Source organism: Rhopalosiphum padi, chromosome 3 (genome assembly GCF_020882245.1).
Source record: "Rhopalosiphum padi isolate XX-2018 chromosome 3, ASM2088224v1, whole genome shotgun sequence".
Taxonomy (NCBI): Eukaryota; Metazoa; Arthropoda; class Insecta; order Hemiptera; family Aphididae; genus Rhopalosiphum; species Rhopalosiphum padi.
Window position 1 is genome coordinate 24,956,256 of NC_083599.1, and position 19,318 is coordinate 24,975,573.

The 19,318-nt window shown below is 25.2% G+C and overlaps 1 long non-coding RNA gene across 3 annotated transcripts; it reads right to left on the reverse strand.

Annotated features, from left to right (window-relative positions):
* Positions 1–6,875: 6,875 nt before the first annotated feature.
* Positions 6,876–18,493, reverse strand: LOC132927729 (uncharacterized). 3 transcript variants are annotated; one of them, XR_009661821.1, is made up of 5 exons: positions 18,281–18,493; positions 17,238–17,581; positions 13,044–13,240; positions 11,354–11,445; positions 6,876–9,497 (listed from the first exon to the last, which is right to left on the reverse strand). It is a non-coding gene; the product is annotated as an uncharacterized LOC132927729 (long non-coding RNA). The 3 variants fall into 3 exon arrangements; XR_009661819.1 differs by lacking the exon at positions 11,354–11,445; XR_009661820.1 differs by lacking the exon at positions 6,876–9,497 and having other exon boundaries at positions 10,701–11,445.
* Between the last annotated feature and the right edge of the window lie 825 nt (positions 18,494–19,318).

A 19,318-nucleotide genomic window follows, 5' to 3' on the forward strand; every position in this document is an offset into this window, starting at 1 on the left:
TATTTTTTTAACTACAATATAAAAATAAATTTTTTGTGAGGAAAAATCATTTTTTTAAGTATAAATATTCGATGTCATCAACAAACAATCACTCATTGAATTTAAAAAAATTGAACTTGCGATATTTTATGAATTGTTAAATTCGTATACAAAATAATTTATATTACCACATATTATCAGAAAAAATCCCCAAAGTTGAAGATTGATGCATTTTTACCACTCAAAAAGTGATACAATAATAGATACACAACAAATATATATTATATATATTTACGCCACCTATTTATATAATATTTTATTAGAATGATAACATTTGAAAACTAATGTATATCCAATAATGAAAAATAAAAATATTAAATGTTATGTTATATAACAATACATAATTTATGTGGTGAAAACGATCATATTATAATCCTTTGCTGAAAATAATAACAAGTTTCTATGATTATTATTTTTTGAGTTCGCCTAAAAACAAAATCGATATTATCGAAAACTAGATTTGCGTAAAAATTCACGTTTTTTCTTAAATTTGTTTGTTTTTCTCGATTATTTCAAATATGATTTAGGTAATTTAATTTTGACCTTTCCAAAGTACAAATTAGATCTAATTCTATAACCAAAAACCAAACCATTTTTCGACTATTTATGGGCAAAAAACACATATCATTAATGTACACACATATACATTGCTTCGAAGTTAAAAACTTCTAGTTACGGATCGGTTTAATCTTTAGGTAATATTAAAATAATTTAAAAATACATATTAAATAAATAATATTAAATTAATATTTCAATATAGGTAGGTACATTACCAGGCATAGGTATAGTTGATTGAGGTAGTTTGGTGATATCAACCACCATCTGGATTAAATCCGCTCCAAAAATCGAACTAGTATTCGAGCTTCCATTATTACCTACTCAATGATGTTATTATACATTCCAAACTAACTATAGGTACCTACTGCAGATATTAGGTGCTTTCTTGATTTTTAATCAAGTAAGCATGGTAATTGAAATGAAAAAAGTCTAAATTTTTAAAACTTAAAGAATTTTTGTTAAATAGGAAAATGATACAAATGTAACTTAGTTGTAATGAGTAGGTAGATAATTAACCTAGCTTTAACATAAAATATTAATGAGAGAGTTCCGATATCACACCCAAGCGGTATAACGATATGAAGCCACAAAAATTTCGGTGTGAACAGTCACAAAATTTCTATTTTTTTTTTTAACTTTTCTCCAAAACTATTATAGCTAAAAAATTGGTTGATAGTTTATTAAAAAGGGATTATCAAGTAGATACAAAATGTGAGTATAAAAAATCTTCAAAAAAAATTATTTAATTTTTCACAGTTAAAATAATAGTTATTTTTTGCTAGATTTTCATTTACCGAAACTGGAGAACGGATTTTGTTATTTGGGGTCTTGTTAGATTCACATTGGCTAGGAGAAGTGCAGTGAAGATATTCAGAACTTTATCTTCAATCGTTAATTCACTACAAAGCTATAAAAATAAAAACATAAAAAACGCATAATATAATGTGTTTTAATTTTTTTTTGAAGCTCTATAGTGAATTAACTATAACAAATTTTCACTGAACTTCTCCAAGCCAATGTGAATCTAACAAAATCTGCTCTCCGGTTTCAGAGATTTATCTCACTAGATGAAAATGAAAATAAAATACATTATACATACATATTGCATAAAATTAATAAATTTCTAAAAATTGAAAATCAAGAAAGTTTACATGCCGAATTCTGACTTGGCAAGCTTTTTTTCTTTGGTAATTGAAACGGAATTGTGATAAGTATAATATTTCTTTTTGATCAATACACAATGTTAATAATAATTTTAAAGTATATATAAAAACAATATTGTAAATAGCTTTAGATAGGTTATAGGTACCTAATATAGTATTTATATATTTAAAGATAAAATTGTTTTGTTAAAAACGACACTATGTAGATTGAATATTTTTAAAGTTATCACATTTTAACACATACCTAATCAAACGCCACGCTGTTATATTTGTGTATAATTTATTTTGAATATAACCATAGGCGGATATTGGGGGGGACTTGGGGGGGCTTAAGCCCCCCCATAACGTAATCAATCCCCTTGAAAGGTTCTAGTATCAGTAATATCTCTACTTCAATTACAACATACAATATTGATACAATTTTAGAAAATAATAAAAATTTAAAAAAAAAAATATTATTTTGTAAGAATTTATTTTCAAACTGTCCCCATTACCACTGAATGCTGATAAAACTGTTATGTCCTGTATATATATATTATCTATGAATGCCGCCCGCAAACCATGTTATCTGTGTATGAACGTTAATATAATGGCTATATTTAGAATTTAGCCATGGTTAATATGTTATCCTAATCAATATCACTGTGGCGATACGGCCTACCTCGTCCGTTATTCCCACATCACTTATTATTAAATCGATATTATTACGTTCTGACTACACTCCGACTTCAAAATAATTTATTTATATTTTGTAATTGTACATGTTAATCATTTTTATTTTATATGATTTATGCGTGTTGCTTCACACAACACGAATTAATTTATAATGGCCAAAGTGTTTGACATTTTTAATATCAAAAAACAGAAATTAATTGTTACTAATTCCTCATCAACGACAACACAAGAATCTGAAAGTATCTGAAAGTAAGTGTATCTAAAGATGTATTGAAGTCAGAAATGGCAGTGGTAAAGAATTGTATTATGCAATTTACTGAAAAAGAATGTATAACTTTAAATGATATAAAAAGAGTTTTAACAAAAAATGTTTTTCCTAATTTTTATAAATTATTTCAAGTTGCTATGACAATACCAATAAGTTCCTCAACTTGTGAGAGGAGCTTTTCGGCAATGCGCCGAATTAAAACTTGGCTTCGAACTTCTATGTTGCAAGAACGGTTCAACAACACATCAATATTGTATATTGAAAAAAACATAACTAAATGTATTAATACCGATACTGTTATTGATATATTTGCAAAAAAAAATAGATTAATAACATTAAAATAAAAACAAATTTAAATAGCTTTAAATATTTATTTTTTTATGTTCATATAACCTATACATATTTGGCGCCTCAGCTAGAATAAAGTAAGAGAGCCACTAACTTGCAGGTTGATGTGTCTAATAATATGTTAACGCTAATGGATATAGTAAAAAATTTTAAGCCCCCCCCCATGGATGTGACTAGATATCCGCCTATGAATATAACAATAGATATAATGAATAAATTAATATAAAAAAATATTGTTACCCATAGTAAAGTCTTCATCTGCTGAAGGATAACTTATTTCTAAATAAATCGAAAAATAAAACAAGTAGGTACTAACAATGAGAAAAATAACTAATTCCAATTACTCACTAAGATGATTAATATGTTATAAATAGGTATGTAATGGGCACTCGTATAATTAATTTAAGAAAATATCCACTATAACTATATTATATATTTAAATAAGGTAAATACTAATATTCACCAGCATAGTTGGGTGCTTGATTAGGATTGCTTTATGCTTATCGACTTTATATTGGTTAAAAATGTTTTTTTTCCCGGCCGCGACATGTGAATATTATAATACAATTGTAGATATATTATGTATTCAATGATTTTTTTTTTTACGTTGGATATATTAACTGATAATACAACATATGATGTTTCCAAACAAAATTTAATCTCGTTAGGAGTTGTGTGCGAACAGACTGAGTGATAGTTTTATTGTGCGTGGCGAGAATGTGAGGAGCCAAGCTGCTGTTACCAATCACCGTAATCTAATCACGTGCGAATACAAAAGTCACATATGGGAAATTGTTGTTTGGCAAACCTTATACTGTTAGTGTTAGATAAAATGATACAATTTGTGCGTGTATATGTATATATATATATGTTTTTTATTATTTCTTGTTAACATTATATGTTGTATCTACCTACCTAGATCTGTATTTATTTCAATCAGATTTTGGTATTTGAAGATTTGTTGGCATTATTTTATTTTACTATTTTTACACAATACTTTAAAACTACGAGTGATCCATATGTTGAAGAATAAATTATTTACATGGAAGCAGTGGCGTAGCCAGGATTTTTTTTCTGGGAGGGCTGATTAATTTTTGTAGCGATTTTCATAGACCATTGAAAATTAAAATAATTTTTACATTTTCTTGTTATTTTTTTTTTGGTGGGCGGGCTGCATCCCCTTAGCCCTCCCCCTGGCTACGGCACTGCGTGGAAGACAATCGAATTTTAATTTAATTTTAATAATTTAAAAATACCTATTTAATTCATGTCTATACATCATAAATATTATTTAGAAAAAGATATTGATAAAATAGCATTTTTATCTTAGACCAAAGTCGTAGTAAAAGAACTCATACTAAAAATTGTAAAAAAATCTATATTTTTCAAAAAAATTTAACAATTTCAGTATATTAAATAATTTTGGTTTATTATATAATTAATATAATATACTGTCTATAATTATATTAGGCAAAGCCACTTATTTTACCATCAATAAATAAGGATTGTATTATATTAATATTTTAAAAAAGGCGGTCAAGTGGGTATCGCTCTGCTATATAGATAGTAGAGGTGGAGAATAGGTCACTATATTATAATGGATGTGTTAAATTTGAATGCAATGACATGTATCGTTGACCGTTGTATACGAAAAACGATTCTGAACGGAGATGATTTGTAAGTTTAGGATATATTATATTATTACCTAGGTACTTATATTTTAATTCTAATACATTTTTTTTTTTATACAAGTGATTTATTTTTCTTAACTATACTGATTAAAGTTTTAAATTTCTATGACTTATACTTTATGAATAATAACAAATATTTTAAATCATTACTTATTATGGAGAATCTTATATTAGATTTTTTAACATTAGGTGTAAATCACAAACATTTTATGAATTTTCAACTTTAAAATTTCTTGCAAATTTTCGCAATTTTGGCATATTTCGTAAACATTTGAACTTTAAATGTTATTATAAACAAAAATTGTGAGTGTGACTTACAATTTTTAATTTTTTTTTCTACGATAAGTATAACTTATAATAAACCTTCTATTAAATTTTAAATTTTTGTTCATACAAAAATATTTTTGTGATATTACTCTTAAATATGATAAAAGCATATTATCAGCAAGAATATTTATAAATTTAAACACTATATAATTTTATTTTCTATATGAATACATTTTATTTTGCTAAATATTGCAGTATATATTGGGTTATTTTTTCATTCTATAATGCAAGTTTCAAAAACTTTATTTTTTTTATTATGATGTAAGAACTTGTGTATTATAGTATTTTATAAGCAAAGGTAAGATGTTAAAAGCAATGGTGTTTAACTTAAATTATTTTATTTTTATAAAGATGTTTAAAATGTTGACGAAATCATGAACATTTGCAAATTATTTTGTAGTTTAAATTTATAAAATGTTCAATTTTTATTCGAAGACTTGAAAATGTAAAACATGATTTCTCATAAATAGCCATTACAAAAACCTAAATATTAATACGTGTTCAATTATTTTTTATAGATATTTGAAGTAATAGTATACATTTTGATAAAAAACTACAGCTCTAGTTATTTCATTGTAATTTATATTTTTCATATATTTATTATAAGTATATTTTACAATGCCATTTTCAAATTGTTTTTATTAATTTAAATTACCTATTGGCTATTTATACCATTAATCTATAAACTAAAAGTAGTCAATATCTATTGACTCAGAAGTAATAACAATAACATAATAAATGCAATGTTTTGGCTATAATTAATCTAATCTACCGTATTATTTCTTTGTTAGTAATACGGTAGGCTGAAGATTGAATTAATTTCTGCCAAAAACAAATAACAATTTGAATATATTTATTATTAAATATTAACTGTTAATAAGTATAGGTAACTATTAACTTATAAGTCAATACCAACGTACTACAGAACAGTATAAATAGATTCGTAGTAAAATTAAAGATAAGTAGGTAGGTACCTATCTATAACTTAAGTACTATTAATATCTCTATAAATTATAATATGAATTGTGAAAAATATTGTTAAAATGGCATCTATAGGTATAAAAAATGATAACTAAATCAAGAAGATCAAAGCCGTAATTAAAAACAGATTTCGAGAGGGGTCCAAATTTTTTTTAATATTAATACCGAATACTTCTATTAATGTCTCATTGGGTACTTAAATAAAATCCATGAATAATTATTTTAACAGTGTAATTCTATCTAAAAAAAAAAAAATACAGGCACTTTGAGAACAAATCCAAAAGAATTTAAAGAAAAAACATTCGGGATGTACAGATTTTAGATTCAAAAAGTTCAGGGATTCGCTTATAAAATATTTGATTCAGATGACATATAACACAAAATATCACAATACATTTGATATTCACAAGAAGGAATCGAAAAAATTCAGCACAAATAATATTCGTGAACACCACTATGAAGAACCTATACCATTTCCACTTGGCTATAAAAATAAAGAGAAAACATAAACGTGCATAGATACAGTGCAAGATGTGTTGCGTTTCTCTGTGCTTACTCTACTTCAAAGAATACCATGCTAATTTACAATGCAATTATGATATAATATTCTAATAATTGATTATATTTATTTTTTTTTTTAAATGAAATAATTCATAGGTTTATTTTTAATTTACCTATAAAAATGTGCTGCTTATTTGGTTTTGATACAAATTAAAAAGAATTATTTCTTATAATTTTTTATTCATTTTTTTTTTTTATATGACAAAAGTTAAAAGATGTTTAATAGTAACAATAAAAGTAGATTATAATAATTGCAACTGATAATAGAAATTATTATTATTAAGTTACCTAAATATATTACTGCTAGTCATTTCATGAATTTGACATATCACATATATATATATTATATCAAAAAAATATATAAAAAATTAGTAGGTACTAGTTTCTATAGCGGTAATGAAGAATGAAAATAATTTAGAATAATAGGAAAATAGATGACTATATAGTATATACAGAGCTATTAAAAATAGTAGACAAATCATTATTATAAATGATGTAAATAAAAGGGGTCCAAGATGTGAACTTTGAGGTACTCCAGAACTAACTATGTAAGTTTTAAAAATATTTGTTCAAATCCAACAACAACAGCAACATTTAATAATTGACAATTTATTTAATTATTTGCTGCAATTAATACACCACCACCATGCGATTAAGATTCTACAAGTTAAATTTCAATTATCTCTTTATAAATTATATTTTGTAAAACTAATTTCCTCATCAAGTACATTATTATTTAACCATTTTTCATTTAAAAAAATTATACCATAATAAACAATTGATAAAGTATTACGTAAAAAAGGAATTATTACTAGAACACCAAACATATTCTGGTAAAAAATATTAATTATAAAAAATAATTTAAAGAATTAAAATCACAAGTATTAGGTCGATTATTCTTGAAATCGATTTTTGGTTTATCTTATAGAAACTTAATAATTAAATGTACTTTTCCATTATTTCTTCGAAACTTTAATTCATCAGGAAATTTTTTTGGAAAAGTATACAGTCAGAACTGATACAAATGATGAAAGGAGATTGTAATGATAATCTATTTTTTCTTTGATTTTAAAATATATAATAACATCGACTGTTGAAGAAAATATAGCCTTCATCGGATAGATTTTATTTTGGTCCAATAGTCATGTTCATTTCATTAAGTATGAAATCTTTAAAATGATGTGATCCAAAATTGTAGGTTTTTGAGTTTTAAGATCATTAACTTAAATTAATAGACTATTAATTAAATGTTTCAATTTGGGGATATCACATTGATCATTATTAAAAGATTTACGAATACATTTTAGATGACGATTCTCCAAAGTGACACATTTAAGTTCACTCACAGTTAGACCTGAACATTTATTATAAATTAATAACTTACAACCATCATAAATTGATAGGCGAATCAAGCTTAGCAAATAGGTACAAGATTAAATTTGTAACAATTATTACTTAACGACATTGTTGTATATAAATCCGTAAATTAAAATTTAATTAGACTAGGTACAACATTTTAAGAACTTGGTTTCATATTATTTAAAGTTTCAAATATTTCAATAGTAATGAAATAATAATAAATATATTTTTCACGCGATGAGTCTTTTAATTCTTCTACAAAACAATCGATTATAAACATTGGTTTTAGTACCTAAATTTTTGTGAGCAATTTCTTCCAATATGTTTTTAAAATTATTATTTGTATTATTTCTACAATTTAAATCACTTAAAATATCCATTAGTTTGTATCAACATTTTTAAAATCTTTTAAAGTAGTTTCATAGTTTGTTTGTGAAAATACTTCAATTAGGTCAGATACAGTAAATCCAAATAATACTTTTTCAAAAAAGGATGATACAAGCTTTACTGGAAAATATTTTATCCATCCTATGAAAAATATTTTTGCAATTGTTATTTGCTGTAAATGTATTAAATTGTATCGCAAACAAGGTATTTTTGAAAAAGTTCTTGAAGTTGAAGTCTCATAAAAATTATCCCAATACTCACTAAGAGCATATTTTAATATAATAGCTGAATTTATTGAGTTTTCTGGTTACCTATTTGGTAATATAAGTTCAATAGTAATAGACACATAGGTTTTATCAATGTTTTCAACTTTGTCTAATAAATTTTGAAAAATTTTTCCTCGTTGTTGGATTAGGTGAATATGATTTTGAAACCTATCAATAGCTATTTTTAGTCATATGTTCGAATTGTAAGTAAGGCAAGAGGTGAGGGAGGCCTTGAATTAGTTGTTACTGATATATAACTGATGTCACATGATAAAAATAATTTGCTTCCATATGTGGCAGTAACAGGTGCATTAAAATTATAATTACGATTATGTGATACATCATCAATAGTTAGACCCACATGTTTAAAACCTATGTATAATTAGTTATATATAGGTAATTATTAATTACATCATCATATTATCAGTTTATGGAGTAGTGGAAGCAAAGTTATTACATTCATAATTTTTAGGTGGATATTCATGTAAAATATTTGATATTGTTATCGAGTTATCATGATAAATATTTCAAATGAATCTTGAATTGTGGAATTAGAGTTACTATTTTCACAGCATTCTGCAGTATATTTTTCTTTAGTTGCCAGCTAGAACTTTAATGATTTTAATTTTGTTATCATAGTAATACAATTAAACATGTCAAATTATAAAATATAATATTATTTACCTTTTTTGTAATAGTTCTAAAACAGTAATATTTTATATAAATCAAGTAAATCAATTTGAAAATTAAATATTGGATCTTTAGTTGACTGACCGTTGGTATAAAATAAATGTACTGGAGCATTTATTTTATTTTTTTTTGTTAGATTCTTTTGGCATCATTTTATTTCTAGCACCTTCTCATTTCTAAAAACCTAGAACATAAGAAATGATTTAAAATTAATTCTATTTTATTAGATTTTGAATAAAATGAAAAAAATATAGGTGATTTTAAAAAAATGGGTATAAATTAACATTTTCTAACTAAATTTTAAATGATCATTAGAATAAAATATTTTATATTTCTAAATAATTCCTAAAAGAACATAATATGTAAATATTAAAATAATGATTTTATTTTTGAGTTTAAAGTGTTAGTTTTAAAATTAATATGTTCTAATAAGTATAAGTTGTTTAATAATTTAAAAAAAAATTTTAATTTATTATTGATATACATATTTATTTTCTTTTAATAGGAGAATATTAAACCTGATTACTTTTAGTCTTTAGATAATGTTTAATTGAAGTATCAGGCAAATAGGTATGGTTATAGAACAGTTGTAAGTTTTTAGAATTTTAGATTTTGTGAGGGTGATAAATACATTTATTTTAAAATGGTGTGTGTTTTTTATCTATTTATTATTTCTGTCAGTTAAAATTTTCTAACTTAAACAGTAGTAAAAATACTTCAATCTTCAACTTTAACATTTTTTATGGTAGGAAAATAAATATTATTAGTACTAAAAGAGTCAAATGTAAAAAAATTCGAGTAATTTACAAAAATATTGGGAAAAACTTAACTTCGAAAAATCAAAAACAAATTGAAGAACAGGAATTTTTACATAAAACCAGTTTTAAATAAACAGCAAAAAGATTTTATTTTTTTGTTGTTGTATAATTTCAAAACAAATAACCATAGATACTTATCAAATAATTAAATTAGAATTTTCTCTATAAGAGATAAAATTTATAAAATATTTTGACTCTTTTTGAGCTAAATATCATAGAATATTTTTACTTCTATAAATATCAATAAAAATGTTTTAACCAGTGAAAAAGCTTGACAATAAATCAAAGATTTTAGTTTTAAATAAATAATAAATATACGCATAGGCTATATTGACATAAACACAATTATTTTTTATAAGCTTTAGAAGTTCTAATGTTGACAAAATTCGTCAAAATTACCAAAATTTGCAAATTATTTTCTAGATAACAATTTATAAAATGCTCAATTTTTATAGCTAAGATTTGGAAATTGAGTACAAGATTCCTCATAAAGTTTTAAGTAGATAATATTGAAATCAAAAAATCTAGAAAATATAATATAATATATTATTACTTTAAACCCTATAATTTATAATATTTTATCATAAAAATGAAAAATTATGTATTGTCAACAATGTCAACAATACTATTTGATTATTATAGAACAAAATATTTGTTATCTAGTGCTCATAAGAAATTATTATCATTATAGTGATACATTTAGTTGACCAATCGAGAAGTTGTGTGGTGTAAACGAGATCTTATTTTTATCCTAAATAAAGTTAGTTCTCAACGGTTTCCGAAAATCCAGCAATTTTTATAAAATACTTTGAAGGTTTTGATTTTATAACAATATTTAATATTATTTAATAATAAATGTTTTTGCAGTAAATGTAATACTCTATAGCAGCGGTCAACAACTAGTGGTCTGCGAGACAATTTAGGTGGTCCACAGGAAAATTTGAACGTTATTTGCAATATTATTTTATTAAATTTCCAGCGAGTGCGTGTCATATAATCACTATGTGACAAAGTATAATTGTATTATGTTGCTGTATAAATTTTGTATTTTTATATTAATTTGGTATAAAACTAATCAGTAGTGGAACGGTATTTATATAAAAAGCTATTATAAGCTATAAGTGGTCAGCAGAATTTAGAGTATGGTTTTAATGGTGTGCAAAGTCCAAAAGGTTGGCGACCGCTGCTCTAAAGCAAGTATTTTTAAATAGATATGTAACACCTGTACTTAAATATTTTGAAAATAAGTTGACATAACAAATCTGATATTTAGCAGTATGTTGACATTCATAATTCCACAACAATTTTAATATACTAAAACAGACATATTATAGTAAATAATAACATTAAAAATACTATATATATATAAATACTAATATTACTAGTAATATTGTACTTGTATCATAAAAAATATTGAAAATTACCATAAAATATTAACACAATATAATCCTGAACCAATTACTAATTTAGAGATATTTTTTTACTATGCAACATTCAATACAAACTTAACATTGTGTACCTATTATAATATCTTAAATTAATTAAATTCTCACATTATCATAAGCTTTATCTGAAAAGAAATTTAGTGGGAAAGCAAACTAATAAACTTTAACATTGCTTTTAAATAATTTAAAAAAAAGATAAAGGTAATTTAAAAAATATCAAAACTTTATAATCATTTAATTTTTAAATTATTTATTTAAATTAAAAGTGAATTAGATAATAGATTAAAATGATGCAGAAATACAAGGAATATAAGATCTATCATAGGTGTCTTTATTTTCTATAATACAATTTTACCTGTATTATGCTGATAATGATTTGAAATGCTGGGCATCAGCGCCTGGTGAAAACGTGAAAAAAGTTGACACACAACTGCATAGCGTAATGAGAGTGATTAGCGGCACGGTTAAGTCCACTCAGTTACAATGGCTACCAGTTCTAACCAATATAGCTCCACCAGACCTACGAAGAAAGCAGAAACTTATTAATACTATCAGAAAAGCCGAAGATAGGAGGAACTCACTGCTAGCCGAAAGATTAGAAGATATACCAGCACTCAGACTAAAGTCAAGGAAACCGCCTTGGAAGACAGCTAAAGACCTAATAAGATCAGGATTTGAAACCAAAAAGTGCTGGTGCGATGAATGGACTAACTCTACTTTACCAATCAGAAACAAAAATCTGGTGATGGACCCCAATCAAGGAGTTATGGGTATGGAACTGCCTAGACATGAATGGTCTGTACTAAATCGTCTTCGAACAGGCCATGGCCGTTGCTCTGATATGATGTTTAAATGGCGACTCCAAGACAGCCCAGCATGCGATTGCGGAAACGATAGACAAACCATAAATCACATAATAAAGGAATGCCAGATAAGGAAATTCAATCAGGGCATCGAAGGAATCCACGCGATAACACCGGAAGCAGTAAAGTGGATAAGGGAACTGGACGTACACCTGTAACCTGTAAACTGTAACGCATTGTCATGTCATATTATGTCATATTATATTATATATTTATAAAACCTTAACCATACTAATCTAAATTTAGTTAAATTATGCTTTATGTTTATGTTTATATTTTAATTTATTTTATTTTATATTTTATTTTATTATTTTATTGTTAATTTTGCTGTAAATGATTTGTTAAGCCATACGAATAAATAAATAAAAACCTGTATTATTATTGTTTTACTGAAAACTAAAATTATGAAACTATAAAAATGTTAAAAATATTTTTTTATACTAATTAATAATTACCTAGAAAGACCACAAACTACAAATGTAATTGAATAGCAAGGTATAATTCTTTGATTATTTATTTTTGCATAAATTGATATATATATATTAACTAAAACATAAAAAAATGTATCTACCGTTGCATATTTTATAATTTATTAATTACTTACCTATTTAAATTTAGCAGGAGTTAAACTTGAAACTTCATCCGACCTTATAGTCTTTTAGATTTAGAATTAATACATTTTGAAGAATCAAAATGACATGAACAAATTCTATTATATTTTATCGAATCATATGAACATAGATTGTTCACCACTAAAAAATCATTCAATTCTCCATCAATATAAGATTAAATTGAGTTAATCTGAAAAAAGTATTATAAGACACAATAATAATAATAATAATAATTTGTTTATAAAATTATTATGCAATAAACATAGGTACTGGACATATATGAGACCTATCTCTGAATTTGACTTAATGACTTACAACCTGGTCTAATATATGATCTACTGGTATCCTATCTAATGCTCTATGGTTTGTTCGCAATGCTACATTTCATAAAGACTTTGAGTTACCCACAATAACTGAGTACATAAAAAAATGAATAATCATCTAATTCAATCACATAAATTCTACTAGCATCTACTAGCAGTGCGAAATATTACAGACCAAGTAACCCACCTTTTAAACGCTAATTCAAACAGACGCCCATGCGACCTTCTACAATAATTTTTATTATTTTATTAATTGTAAATATTAAAACTTAAATGTATTATATTGTCACTAATATTATAGTTAGAACATAATACACTAAACGCTGTAAAATCATCTTTACTGACTTTTGATACAATTATTGTTATCTATTTTCCAAATGTTAAAAATATGTCATTTCTGTTAACAATAAATTCAAATAACTGCCTAAGAAACTTTAATAAAAAAAAATGTGTTTAAACATAAATAATAGAGTACAATAAAAAATATTCAATTTTATACCATAAAGTTAAACTATTATAATTTGATATTTAATAAATTACCATTATCTGGTAATACAATTTTGAATAAACTTTTATTTGGTTAGTTGTATTATTATTGTTTTACTTTCCTACTTTTATAATATATTCAAACAGATGTAGTACAAATATATATTAAAGCTATTACTAAAATATTTACATATTGTAGTAGGCCAATCAATAATTGATGTATAGTGGTGGTGTAGCCTTGGTTTAATAAATAAGATGATGCAAATATTTTCAAAGTATAATTGATTGTAAATTATTCTATGTGTATTTAATTAAAGAAATTAGACTAAGTCGCAGGGACTGTTTTGTGATGTCAACTGATGTGAAAGTGCTCATGGTAGATCACATCTGCCGGAGTCCTCTCCATGGTGCCCTTATATAGTCAGTTTCCTCTTATCTACTCTTCTACTGTCCTTTCTGGTCAATCGGATATGCATAACTTGTTGTTCGCATGTTATTACACAGTTTAGGATTTACGAGGACATGCGAAGACCTAATTAGATTGTGGCAGGATGTAACCTTGTTTATACATGTCCATAAATGGTATTCTTTGCCATATATGATATGTACTACACATATCAAATTATTCAAAAATTTATTAATTATCAATTATTATCATACTATTATTATTATCGTTATTATATTATATTGTAAATTGGACATTGTCCGTATAAAATAAAATAAATAAATAAATATTATTACTGTGTAGTTTTTATATAAAATAAGTTGATTTGTTTTAAGAGGACACCATACCTGTATGCGTTGTCTCTGTCTTACATACATCATAACAAATTTTTATTCAGTAGAATACATTTTGTGATGTTGGTTTTAATATTAGAGTAAATTTACCTATTATCAAATTTAAAGATAAGAATATTATCTAGACAATGACATATGCTTTTAATGATATTATTATTTTAAAGCGAGTTACAGCTATGTAAAATATAACAACTTTAAAATGTTCATAACTCACTTTAAAATGATAATATCAATAAAATGATATGTCATTGTCTAGATAATATTCTTACTTTTAAATTTGATAATAAGTAAATTTACTCTAATATTAAAGTAATATCACAAAATGTATTCTGCTGAACGAAAATTTGTTATGATGTACGTTAGTAAGACAGAGACAACACATGCGGGTATGGCGTCCTTTTAAGTGTTAACCAAATTCAAGTGTTAGAGATAGTAAACAGTTTTACAAGAGACATCCTAATATGCTGTTATTATTATTATTACGAATTATTACAGTGAGTTCCGCTTAATGTAATCACATTGGTTCAGATCATTTTGATTCTATTAACTGGTTGATTCCATAAGACATTTTTTTTAATGATGAGTTTATATTTGTATGTGTGTTTAAAATTAAATTAAAATAAAGTAAAGAAACTAGCTATTTTTTATAGCATTTGAGAATTTACTGATTTCATTTTCATATTAGCCTAAAATTAAAATCAATACTCAATTAGTATAGTATATACATGATTTTTAATTATTTAAAATTAAATAAATAATAGTGTATGCACATTGTATCTATAACTTTTGGAACTGAAAAGTATTGTTTTCGACATATTTTTGAATAGCTCTTTTTAACTTCTTCAAAACAATTTTTGTTTCTTTTTAGTGAAAGTTTAAAATACCATTAAAACGATAAGAATGTTCTTAAAAATGATTCAATTATCCAGTACTTGGTGATTCTAATAAAAGGTTAATGTAACATTAGTAATATAAGATCTGGTTTGGGATTTTCAATAAACGATTGATTCTATAAACCAGTGATCATATTAAGAGGATGTCAGCGTAGTATTAGTTATCTCTCTTAAACCCTCGCGCAACATAGCAAATTTTACATTCACAAAAATGGCCATAACCATATTAATTTCTCAAATTAGAGTAAAATGACCTATTATAGAATTTAAAGCTAAGAAAATTATCGAGGGCATCTCATAAGCGTTTTATTATATTTTTATTTAAAGCGAGTTATGAGTATTTTAAAATTGTAAATAGTTTATACATCTTACAAAACTCATAACTTGCTTTAAAATAAAAATATAATAAAACGCTTATGAGATGCCCTCGATAATGTTCTTAGCTTTAAATTCTATAATAGGTTATTTCACTCTAATTTGAGAAATTAATATGGTTATAGTCATATTTATGAATGTAAAATTTTCTATGATGCGCGTGGGTTAGAGAGAGATAACTAATACTACGCTGGCATCCTCTTAAGTGGAACTCACTGTATTACTATTACTATTCTGAGATGTAAGAGCACACCTCCTCACAAAAAAAAAAGGTTTATGTCCTCAAGACAGAAATCTTTCAAAGTCTAGTACAAAAATGGTTAAATTGCAGTAAGTACAATACAAGCTATTAAAACTTGTTTACAATAATTCAATACATTCTACACCTGTGTGTTCTTACACACATGTTAACATTTTTTTTTTTTCATATTTTCCAATTATACATTATAATATACGTTGATTACATAAGTGATTAAATACTTATAAATGTTGGTTAATAGTTACATTATTTTTCATTAATACAATAAAATATGTGGTTAGTGGATTTTATAATATTGTGATTACTTATGTGATTAATAAAAAAAAAATGATTTAATCTTATACAATAAGATGGTTTACAATAAATCAGTAGTATTTCATTAATATAGCCTTTATGCTCTCTTAAATATTTTATACAATATAATATTAATATTTGTTGTATAGAGTAATGGTAAGATTAAGTGTATATAAAGTTATTAATTTAAAAAATATCTTAACTCTTTCTATTTTATTTATATATTTTTCATTCATATTTATTCACAACTTATTTGAATAAAATTAATCTTAATTGATTATTAAGTTCATTTGGTCAATCCTCTTTATGCATTTAGATTGTGACGGAACACGTTCCACTACATATGTGTCATAAATTCTAGTGGACGCGCCACACAACTCTAAATAATTTTTAATTATTGTTAGATTGATCTAACATAAACACGTCTCTTGAATTACTATCAAATCAAGTCACATAAGCAAACACCAACTCTTGTCTATATATCACGAGCATTAGTGTGTTGCTTACATAAATCGAAGTGACTTGAATTATTACTATCTATATTTATATTTTCTTTTATTTGCTAATATAATATAATATAATATAATGCTTAATTTCACATTTAGAAAAGGAATTATTAAGGTTTATTCAATAGAAATTGAAGTTAGGTTTTACAGTGAAAAAGCTGAGGAATTATTACAATATTATCAGTTAAAATAACTGATGGATTCAACATTATTTCTAAAAAATAAATTAATTCATAACAATACGGTTACTCACGTCTCTATCTATAGACATATCTGATAAAAATCTTTTTGATGCAAATATCATTCCCGTGTGTTAAAGATTGTTTTAGACTCTTATTCAACTGGTCAAGACATGTATCTCGTATCTCCGTTTTACATCTGAATATTCTCTTTATCTCTTTAATAGTTACCTATAGCTCTTGATTCCTCATAGGTCTTACCTCTTAGTTAAGGGGTAACAATAAAGGTCTACCCTCAAGTTTTCAAATTTTGAAGCGATTTAAGCTATTTGAGATAGCGCGGGAGACAACCACCAAGCTTGTTTTATTCTCCATTGAAAATTCAAAATCCATTATTATGAATTTTAGTGTCTCTTTTCTGTATACAAAGAAATTATATTAGTTTACATCAATATTATTATACATATAATAAATTAATATTAATAATATTATATAATTTACTATTTAAATTATGTTATGGATTCATGGATACTAGAACGATAATAGAACACTACAAAGTTATTAAAACCACATATTAATTTAATAAAATAATTCAAATTGCTAAAAATAATCATTATACATCACAAATATAACATAATAAAAATTATAATTCACATTTACTAAAATAATAACAATGGTGTTGGCCAAATATTGTAAGACCTTTAGTGTATAAAAGAGATTATAGGAGTCGCCATATATCAGAGTTGGAAGAAGAACATATTGAAATAAACCATAGTTGTTGAGATCCAAACACCTTAATGCCTCAAGACTATTATAATTAAACTATTACAAATTACCTAATGTTTAATTTAATATATTAGTTTTTTACATTTAACTATGGAAATCATCTAAATGTAATTGACTGCTTAACCTTTAAAAACATCATATATGGCTACTGGTATGGTATCTCCCATATATTATAACTATATATTTAAAGTGATAGGACCTAGCTGATTCAATAATACACAGTAATTTCACAGAATTCAATAATTTGTTTTGTTTTCATGTTTTATTTCTGTTATGCTATTAAAATCTACTAATAAAAAAAATGATAGGTAAATTAATTGAAATCATATACTTGTGAAAGATTAGATCATTAGATTTCCTTTAAGTATTTGTTGATTTGTCACTCACAAAGAACTATCTAGGCACTATGACTCGAGGTGTAATAATTCGTAAAACTGAAAAATTTTAAAACAGAATATGACTGTATATTACAAGTAATAAACTAATAAATAATAATAGTATGATTTGAAAAAGTAAATTGTTATCGCACAACACAGAATGTAGATAATTTATTATGAATTATTCTGTGATATCATTTCGAAATTAAATAATTTTGATAACAAAAACGCGAACCGTGAACCAGGGTTGCTACCAGTTTTACCACTTTCCATATTATCCATTATATATATTATCACCCGTAGGAAAAGTAAACTATAGAAAAAGTCAACATAACATTTATTACTAAAAACCATTTTATTCAATAGCGATATTGCAGGGGCGCCATTTGGGGGGGGGGGGGTGCAGGGTATACTTTGGCTCCCCTATTTTTTTTCGAGTCTTGTTGGCCTGAATTAAAATTTACAATGCGCCGACGGCGCACGGGCGATGGCCTATGGCCCTATGAGTAAAAATTAAAATATATTATTGATTGTTATGAATACTATATAATGCGTAAGTATAATGTATAAGATATAAATGCATAATATTTATTATTTTTAGTTTCTTATTAGATAATAGCATGAACTATATTATGTCTATGATGATCGATCAAAGCTATTTCCAACGTTCCAGATAATGTTTTTTAAATAAATGCGGTATAATAAAATATACCTACTATAAATATAGGTACCTACCTATATATATAAAAATATATAATAGGTACATATCGGCGTATGTGGGTATTCCATTGTACAATTATGCTTATAATTCAGAATAATTCTGTATTTCGAACATTTCTATGATGTCGTTATAGACTACCTACGGTTACACTTAGTATAAGTATAATATTATATCTTCAATGGGTGACAATTTGTCACTGACAAACGATTAAGTGATTTAATGGTCATGGCGATACAAATAAAAGATGCTAATAAAATAAATTTATACGAAG